Source organism: Gossypium hirsutum, chromosome A01 (genome assembly GCF_007990345.1).
Source record: "Gossypium hirsutum isolate 1008001.06 chromosome A01, Gossypium_hirsutum_v2.1, whole genome shotgun sequence".
Taxonomy (NCBI): Eukaryota; Viridiplantae; Streptophyta; class Magnoliopsida; order Malvales; family Malvaceae; genus Gossypium; species Gossypium hirsutum.
Genome location: NC_053424.1, coordinates 19,847,253 through 19,857,990, shown reverse-complemented (window position 1 = coordinate 19,857,990; position 10,738 = coordinate 19,847,253).

The window sequence follows — 10,738 nt, the reverse complement described above, 5'->3', positions numbered from 1 at the left end:
TTTTTGACCCGGGCTCGGCCCGGCCCGACCCGAATTATATAATAAATATATATTTTTTTTATTTTTAATCATATTTATATTTTAATTTTAATTTTAATATAATCAATTTTTATTATATTTTTCAATTTGTGTATTGTTTTAAGAATTGTTTTAATATATTTTTTATTTGTTTCTTGTTTTAATATTTGTTTTAAATGTATTTAATTATTTAATATATATTTTAAAATTTTTTATTTAATGAAATAAGTTAAAAAAAATTTAATATGGGTCGGGCCGAGCCGGGCTCGGGCTTAACAATTTTATTTCGGGCCGGGCTTGGGTAAATTTTTAGGCCCATATTTCGGGCCGGGCCCGGGCCTAAAAAACGGGCCTGAAATTTTCAGTGGGCCCAGCCCGAACTCGGCCCGGCCCGGCCCATGCACACCTCTAATAATACATAACTTACATAATTTAAAGTTCGAATTTCATAACTTACATAATTTACATAACTTACATAATACATATCTTACATAATACATGACTTGCATAATTTAAAGATCAAATTTCATAACTTACATAATTTACATAAAATTAACACACATGGAAGTATATCCTAAAATTTAAATATTAAAACAACTATAACATGGAACTATATCCTAAATGTCAAATCACAATAATACATTTAAATAATTGTATATATATTACTTTATGTCGTACATAATACATAACTTACATAATTTACAAAACTTAAATAATACATAAATATATATCATATCATAACTTACATAACTTAATTATACTTGTAAATAAACAACTTATTCGTGTAACTTATTGTCAACTTTAGACTTCAAAAACAACAAAATGGATAGGAGTTGGATGAATTTGTCAAGGGTAAGCAACGGATATCGAAATGGAGTTCAAACTTTTCTAACTTTTGCATTTCAAAATGCAAGCCAAGAGAATATGATTCTATGCCCATGTAAGAGGTGTGGCAACATCAATTGGCATTTTCGTGAAGTTGTCTATGAGCATCTAATTGTTGATGGCTTTATTCGGGGGTATAAAAAATGGATTTTCCATGGAGAGTGTACATCTAGTGGAACTTCTTCAACGATTAATCTGACTTATCCTGATACTGCTTACCATCAATATGTTAGACAAGATAACATGGAAGGTATGTTGCGGGATGCATTTAATATGCACAGTCATGGTGAGCAATCGTTTTCAACTGACTTTATTGCATCCGATGAATGTAATATTGGTGGAAATGTTTTTTGCGAAACGGGAACAAGTGCACGTGATGAGGAGCCAAATGAAGAAGCGGCGAAGTTCTACAATTTACTTAATAAAATGAACGAAGAACTATACGAGGGTTCAAAATATTCGAAATTGTCCTTCTTTATTCGTTTATTTCACTTAAAATGTTTGGGAGGGTGGACCGAAAATTCTTTTACAATGCTACTAGAGTTTCTAAGAGAGATGTTTCTGTTTGCAAAAATCCCCAAGTCTTGTCAAGATATGAAGAGACTAATAAAATATTTGGGCCTTGGGTATGATAAAATTCATAGTTGCATAAATGACTGCATATTGTACTGGGGTGATCAGAAGAACCAACAGTATTGTCATGTTTGCGGTAAGTCTCGTTGGATAAATGGAAATACAGAATATGTGAATGCGGATGAAGGTGGGGCACAGTTAAGAAAGAAGCCAGTCAAGGTCTTACGATATTTTCCCCTAATACCAAGACTTCAAAGGCTTTTCATGTCATCAAAGACGGCCGATTCTATGAGGTGGCATAATGATCAACAAACTGATGATGGATTATTAAGGCATCCAGCTGATTCTTTAGCTTGGAAATCATTTGACAGTAAATTTCCAAGCTTTGCAAGCGATCCTCAGAATGTGAGGCTTGGCCTAGCAGCTGACGGCTTTAATCCTTTTAAAATCATGAGTACTTTGTACAGTACTTGGCCTGTAGTGCTTATTCCTTACAATTTTCCTCCATAGATTTGCATGAAGCAATCTTCATTTATTTTATCAATGATTATCCCTGGAGAGAAAGGTCCTAGAAATGATATTGACATCTAGTTGCAGCCACTTATTGAAGAGTTAAAATAATTATGATCGAGTGTTGAGACATATGATGTATTAAAAAAGGAGAACTTTAATTTACGTGCAGCTTTATTGTGGACGATTAATGATTTCCCGGCTTATGCTAATTTATCGGGTTGGAGTACTAAAGGACGTTATGCATGTCTTTGTTGTGCTGCACAAACTTGTTCGAAGTGGTTGTATAATGGGAAGAAGTTCTCTTACATGGGCCATCGTCGGTGGTTAGATGGAAATCATAAATTTAGATTTCAGAGGACTCTATTTGACGGTACTGAAGAGTACAGAGGAGCTCCTGAGCAGACCGTTGGATCTGGAATCTTGTTTATGTTAAAAGATATCAAATTTAGTTACGGGAAAATGAATCAACCACCTAACACGCAAACAAAGAGAAGATCGATGGATGAATCTAATGATGAATTTGACAAAGAGGATGATCCTAATGAGGCAGACTTGTGGAAAAAATGAGTATTTTTTTTAAGTTTCCTTATTGGGAGCACAACATTTTACGCCACAATCTTGATGTCATGCATATTGAGAAGAATGTTTGCGAGAACATAATTGGGACTATTTTGAATGTCAATAGAAAGTCAAAAGACAATCTTCAGAGTCGACTTGATTTAGTTGACATGAGAATTCAGCGTGATCTTTATCTTCAAGTACTTTCGAATGGGAAATATCGGTTGCCACCTTTTATTTTTTCAATGTCAAAGGAAGAGAAAGAGGTGTTATGCATGGTGTTGAAGGATATAAAGGTCCCAGATGCGTATGCGTCAAATATATCTCGATGTGTGAGTCTTAAAGATCAAAGATTATATTCATTAAAATCACATGATTACCACATCTTGATGCAATATTTACTCCCAATTGCTTTACGGTGCTACATGTCAAAAAATGTGACGTCCTGTATAATTGAACTATCCAATATAATGAAAGCTATTTGTGGCAAAGTTTTGGATGTTGAAGAACTTGAGAAAGTACAGGATTGAGCCGCTTTGACTTTATGCAATTTGGAGAAGATCTTTCCGCCTTCCTTTTCACTATTATGGTGCACTTGGTAATCCATCTCCCTCACGAAGCAATACTTGGTGGACCGATTTTTTATCGATGGATGTATCCTATAGAAAGGTGTTAATTTATTTGTCAAGTATTTATTCATTCGCCTCTATACATTTAGTTACAACTTTTGATAAATATTGTATATCGCGTTTAAGTTCCTAAGCAAATTGAAATCTTATTGTCGCAATAAGCATTATCCAGAAGGATCAATTGCTAAAGGCTACTTAGCAGAGGAGTGCATGACCTTCTGTTCTAGATATTTAGAAGATGTTGAAACACGATTGAATAGACCAAATAGAAATGCTGGGCTCAATGATCATAACTTGGCCGAAAATTATTTATTCCAAAGTTATGGAGAACCAATCGGCAAAATTGAAATTGCATAATTAGATGATATATCGTGGATACAAGCACATCGATATGTACTTTTTCACCATGATTTAGTTGAACCGTTATGCAAGTAAGTTCTAAAATTTCCTCACATATTCGTCGTTTTGATTTGTTTATCTTCTAACCAATTAAACTTGTTTTTAACATAGTGAGTACAAACAAATTTTGAGATCTTGTGCATGCTCTCGAAGATTACAACATCGAGAGATTAATAAGTTATTCACAGAATCTTTTCATGAATGGTTAAGCCAAACAGTATGCAACTAAAGTTAATAAGTTACATATAATCGCGAAATTTAGTTAATCAAATAAGAATGTTTTTACGTAATACATTTATAATTACTTAATTTACTTTCGATTCAATAGGTTTGGAGTGGGAGGGACGTCAATGACGAAATTAAATGGCTTTCCCAAGGTCCGAACAGAGTAATAAAAAAATATAGTGCCTTCCTCATCAATGGATACAGATTTCATACAAAATATCGCGAGAGAATGAGGAGAACTCAAAATTGTGGAATTGTTGTTAATTCTTCAATTACAAGTTATGCTAGTGCTAGGGATAGTAATCCGGTTGAGGGTAATGTGGAGTATTACGGACTTCTTACCGATATTATTGAATTGGATTATTATGGCATATGGAAAGTTGTCTTATTTCGGTGTGATTGGGCTGATGTTACTACTGCTCGCGGAATTAAAAAAGATCAATTTGGTTTTACAATGGTTAACTTCTCTTGCTTGATTCACACTGGACAACAATTGATGGACGAGCCATATATATTTTCTTCTCAAGTCAAACAAGTTTTTTATTCGAAAGATCCAACTGATGAGGGTTGGTATGTTGTACTCCGGAACACCCTTAGAGACTTGTTCGACATGGGTAATGAAAGTAGAGATGACATCGTCGAAAGATCAGAAACATTACCTTTTCCAGAACAAAACTTAGATGCAAATATCCCTAGTACTAGTATACAACATCAATGGGTTCGACATGATGTGGATGAAGATATTTACGAATAATGATGGAGTAAGATTTTACGATTTTTTTATTATATGTAATATTATAATTTTAATCTTGGTAATGTTATATTATTTAACTATTTTATATGTACTCTTATTGTTGTAATTTGTTACTAAAATTTTAATTATTTTATGTGTACTGCAGGAAAAATGCGTAGAAGAAGATTACGAGATTTAAGTATTGTCCAGAAACTCCAAATTTAGAAGAAGCAAATAGTGAACAGCAGACAGTTGTTGGATTTTCGAATGTGCCAAAGACACTTGACGAGCTTGCAGAATTTCAAAGTAATGTTAAGTTCATTTTACATGTGTTGACTTTTATTATTAATTTATTTGTCAATTTTAAATATAATAATATACCGTTTTTCAGCTGAAAGTGGTGGGACGCGCAGAGGTCGAGGACGTACGCTACTTAAAGATTTATACGACTTAAATCCTGTCGAGCGTGTCAAAATAAGTAGAAATAGTTATGGTCAACCTGTTGGATTTAGATCTGAAGCTCGACTTTTAGCAAGCTATTTGGGCATTATATCACGAAATGCCAATATGTTGCCCATCAACTACGAATCATGGCATCACATGCCTGATAGCAACAAAAATCAAGCTCTGGATAATATTAAGGTAACAAAACGTGAATGTAATTTATAATACTTTGGTTTAAGTTTCATTTATATTTACATTCTAAACTTGTGTTTTTTTAAGAGAGATTTGCTTTAGAGGCCTCCGATGATTATATCAAGAAGGCATTGGGAAAAAATAGAGAGACCATAAAAGCAGTTTGAAAAAACTATATTTTAAGAAAGACATAAGCCTCGAGGAAAAATTGAGAGATGTCCCACCGGGAATGCTGAGGTACCAATGGGAAGATGCGGTTAGATTTTGGAATTCAAAGAAAGGAGAGGAATTACATATTTTCAAACTCTTATATATAGTGTTTACTATATACATAATAATAATTTTATTATGTAGGACCGTGAGCGAGTTGGAACAAGTAGCAGACAAAAACAAAAATTCACGCACACGGCAGGGTCGAGAAGTTTTGCTTCTGTAGCTGAGGTTGAGGTATTATGAATTTATTAATTCTTTCAAATATTAATAACTTTCTACTATTAAATAATATTTTTACTACTTTATTGTAGGAAATCTCTTCTGGTCAAAAAGTTGGACGCCTTCAGCTTTTTGAGATTATGCATAAGAAGAAAGATGGATCTCCTATGACATCCGAAGCTGGAGAAATTATGGTATATTTACTTAATAAAATTTGATTTATTATAAATATTTTTAATGTTTAATTAATTATGGTTTAATTCGTCATTACTAGTTTTAAATAATGTTAAGTTTATGTTCCATTCCTTTTTATTATATATTTCGTTTCTAACTTTTTAATTGATTTTTTAGGAGAAACTAAAGGAGAAAAAGGCGGAGTATGAAGCGATTGCTTCGACTGATAGTTCTGTTAATCTCGAGAACATTGATAACAGAATTATCAATGAAGTTTTGGGTCCTGAAAGGTACGGTCAGGTTCGATTTCAAGGATCTGGTGTTACCCCGACCCAATATTTTGGATTCGGCTCCCAGCAATAAATGCCTTCCGGGAGTCAAGCTCAAGCTAAAGTTCAAAGGTTAAGAGACCAGATAGCTCAGATGCAAGCGAACATGGTTGAGCAAATTGCTGAGGTTCAAAAAAAATATGAAGAACTCCAGCAACAACTTAGAGCGGAGGCAGCAGAGAGGGAGGTAGCGGCAGCAACGAGGGAGGCAGAGCAGAGCAGAAAGTACGATGAATTTCAGCTGTAGCTTCAGCAAATGATGCAGATGTTTCAGCAGTCGCAAAAGCCGTCATCTTAGACATTAGTTTTTTCCTTGTAAGAATGTTTTTAACATTGTCATATTTAACATTTTGTAAGAATATTACTTAATTTATTAATTATATCATAGATCTTTCATTGAATTTGAAGTATCATTTAGATTTAATGTTTTCGATTATATTTTTTATGCTATATTTGCTGTTTTTTGGTTGGATTTCATGTTATATTTTTTTTTGGTTGAATTTAATGCAGGAAGGGTTGAATATTGTAAAAAATGTACATTTTAAATCTGTCAAAGTTAGCGGCATTTGTAAAAAAAGCGCCGCTAAAAGCCATGACTTTTAGCGACGCTTCCCCAACCCTAACAAACGCTGCTAAAAGCCATGACTTTTAGCGGCGCTTCCCCTACAAGCGCCGCTAAAATTCTTAATCTTTTGTGGCTTTTTTTCAGATAAACACCGAAAAATTTGGCGGCATCTCCTATAGCAGTGTTTTTTGCGGCGCTTGGGAAAACGCCGCTAATAGTTTTTGTGGCACTTTTAAGGCTAAAAAAACGCCGCTAAAAGTCTATTTTCTTGTAGTGTAACATTAAACTCATTTGATATATTTATATTTAATGATCATAAGTTGCATTTTTTATTTAAAATGTGAATCTATTTATATATAGAGAGAGAGAGAAAATTTTAAAACTTGTTGATATATATATTTTGCTAAAAGGGAGAGATCCACTTAGACGGTGCAAAAACTAAAGTAATTTTACACACTTCGGTAATTATTTTTGTGATTAACATTTTAGCCATCCAAGTGTTATATTTTATGGTCTATTTATGTAGATCATACATATCAAATTTTAATGTAAATTTAAAATTTCCAGCCATTTGTTTTATGTAAAAAAAATGTTCAATCTTTGAATATATATTAATATATAGAGTATTTTAAATCAATATGATAGAGATGTTAGATCGGTTCGAAAATTTACATGCATGATAAATACAATTATATTGATAAATTTAAAGGTTGGATTACTAAAAAATTAATTATCTAAAAATAATTACGGGTGTATTTTTCTTCTTACATACAAATTACCATTTGGGTTACATTTTCTTCTCCATCTATAAATTAATAAAATAAATTACAAACATATTTCTCAATTTTAGAAAACTCATTTATTATCGATTGAGTTTTAGTTTTATTGGCATCGGTATTGTTGTCAATGCAAGAGGATCTGGGTTTGAGTACGTTGAAGCGCATTATCTTCTTATTTAAGGGTTGAAAGGGAGTTATGAGTAGTTTTAAACATTTTATCAAAAAAAGCTGATACAATAAAAACCTATAATAAGATTAATGTTAAAGAAAAAAGAAAATACATTTATTTAATTAAAAAGAACTTACAAACACTATTTAATACATAAACATGCAAATCTTGGAATGGAAGTGTAGTATCAAAATTAAATAAGCTCACTTCAATCAATTGTTTCAATTTTCTTTCCTTTTAATCTGACAACAAAGCGCAAAGCAACACTTTTTTCCTACTAAAACTCTAACCCTGTTGACTTTAGGAGCAAAGTAATTGTGGAAAACCTTTTTTTCCAATTATTACAATTTAGAAAGTCATTCCTCCAAAATCTAGTTTCTACAAAAATATAAGTTTGAGAAATGTGGTTAAATAAAAAATAAATTTCGTTTTTTAAATAGATTAGGCCCGAACTAGCTTAAACTTTTTCTTTTGTTGTTATTTTATTATTTTATTGCTATTATTTTCTTGTTATTATTTGGATATTTTATAATTATTATTTTATTAATAATCTTACTATTATTTTATAGGCATTTGCTTGTTAAGTTGCAATTGTTTTTAGTGTTATTTAAGTATAAAAGTTTTTTAAATATATTTTCAATTAGTTAGAAAATATTTATTTTAATGTTTTTAGTGTATTTAATGTATTATATTTTAATTTTTTTTACATAAAAAATAATCTAAAAAAGTTTAATACGGATAAGCCAGGTTGAGCTCGGATTTAACATTTTTAATTTAGGTCATGTTTTGGGAGAATTTTAGGTCTATTTTTAAAATATGGGCCTAAAATTTTATATCAACCCATCCCATGTTGAAATATATTTAATATGTATGTTATTTAATAATTTAAATAAAAAGGGGAAGAAATTATGAGTAGATTAGAAAGTAAAAGAATTATTAAAATCCTTATGTTGACCACTTTTGCCTAAGGTAAAACTAGACTTGATATTTAGTGTTAAGGCCCAAATTTGTTTCTCACCCAAGAAAATGGGCCAAGTTTAATTAGGTGTGAGGTACAAAATTTTGTATTGCGTCTGAGTTGGGAGTTGTCGTGTTGTAGTTGTGGGATTAATAAAGGATTTTGGAGCATGCAATTTTTTTTAATATTAATTTTATTATTATATCTATTTTTTTATATACAAGATAGTTAAAATTACTCATAGTTCTTCTCCAACCATTGAGTAAGAACATAATGTGCTTCAACGCATTCGAACCTATATTCTTTTACACTAGCAATAACATTAATGCCTCAATAGATTGTAATTTTAGATTCTTTCTTTATTTTGTGTCGATGGAACTACACTTCAGAACCATTGGTTTCTTGTTTAGCCAAGGGGCACAAATTTGTTTGATTATATGCGTCGGATATTTGTTTGTTTGATGAAATAAAAAATAAACAAATGTGCCTTCCTCGACCAAGGAAAAAGCAAGGTGTGAGTTAAATAACTTTGGAAGTAATCAAAGGATATAATTTGTCATAAAATAATGAGGTGGGCAGTGACACATACCTATGAAGTTCGGAGAATCGAGACAAGAATGCAACTTTGTGTGCATTTCAAGTACCATCTTCGCTTACAAACTGCTTCATTTGTTAGCTGTAAAGCCTTTCCCTACTCTTAGCATTTATAAATAAACTAATGTTTGTTGAAGTAGGATGGATTAAATCATCAGTTTGATGAATTCGTTGAATTCAAATAAAATAAATTATTATAAAATTATAAAATTTTATTCAGTCGATTCATATTGATTCACGAATCAACGAATTTTTTTTTTATCTTTTTCTAAATTAGTGTTTTTATCAATTTTCAATTCAATTAACTAATTTAATTTAATTCAACCAAATTTAAAATACACCCAACATCTTTTAAAGAAAAATAAAACCCTATCTTTTCCAATAACTAACAAAGCATAAACGCAAATTTTATTAAATATTCAAACTAAATTGATTGATATAATCATTCTCTTAAAATAATAACATTTACTAGATTTTAGATTAGGTATTAGCTGCTTCATCCCTTTGAGATCTCTACTATATTTAGTTATATTTCTATGCTATACTTAAAAAAGGTATTTAAATGTATTAATATTAAGCATAATGAAACTTGAATATAAGACATTAAGGATTTTAACTTTATAATTATATGTTGGTTGAGTTTTAGCTCGATTGGCATTGATATTGTTACCAGTGCAGGAGGACGTGGGTTTAAGTGCGCTGAAATGCATTATCCTCCTATTTAAGGGTTGTAAGTTTTAGGCATTTTATCAAAAAGAGCAGATATGATAAAAACCTATTGAGATTAATGTTCAAAAAATAATTATAACTTTACCCTTTTAATCATAGTTTAGATTAAAAAAAGAAAAGCCTAAATCAAAGTTTCAAAGAGATCACTAGAGATATTTAGTAGTTAAGTTTTAATAAAAGCTAAAACTAAATTAAGCTAAAATAACCACAATTTACTATAAGAACCACTCATTTAAAAAATTACTTTAATTTTTTTCGTAATATATATTTAAAAAAAACTATTTTTCACTTACATAAAATAATTATAAGCATAAGATGTTTTGAAAAAAATGTAAGATTGTAGAAATTTTTTTTGTCACCCATGTAATGGATAAGATAAAGTAGCATTCTTAAATCACATAATGGTTGGGGGATTTTGTTCTTGTTCATCTCTATTTTTAAGGATGTTTGAGCTAGAGTGAGTCATGTTCAATCCACGATCACCATACTAACTATTGATTGTTACAATGAGGATGTAAAAGAGCTGATTCATTCTAAGGGCGAAGAGCCCGACGGAGAAGAAGAGATGGTTGAGACTCTGTAATAGGGGGTTGGAAGGAGAGTTGGAGGAGGAAGAAGTAGAAGAGGATCTCCCTACTAGAGAGCTAGGAAAGGTACATATAAGGTTGACTACTCTATACTCAAAAGATTGTTAGATTGTTTGTTATGTTAGCAATGTGATCGACTGTGTCTTATTGATATTGTTAAGTTATCTAGGTGACTAAACGATGTACTCATGATTTTAAATTATATGCAACAAATATTTATTAGGAAGGTTAGATGAAAGAGAATTTTTACATC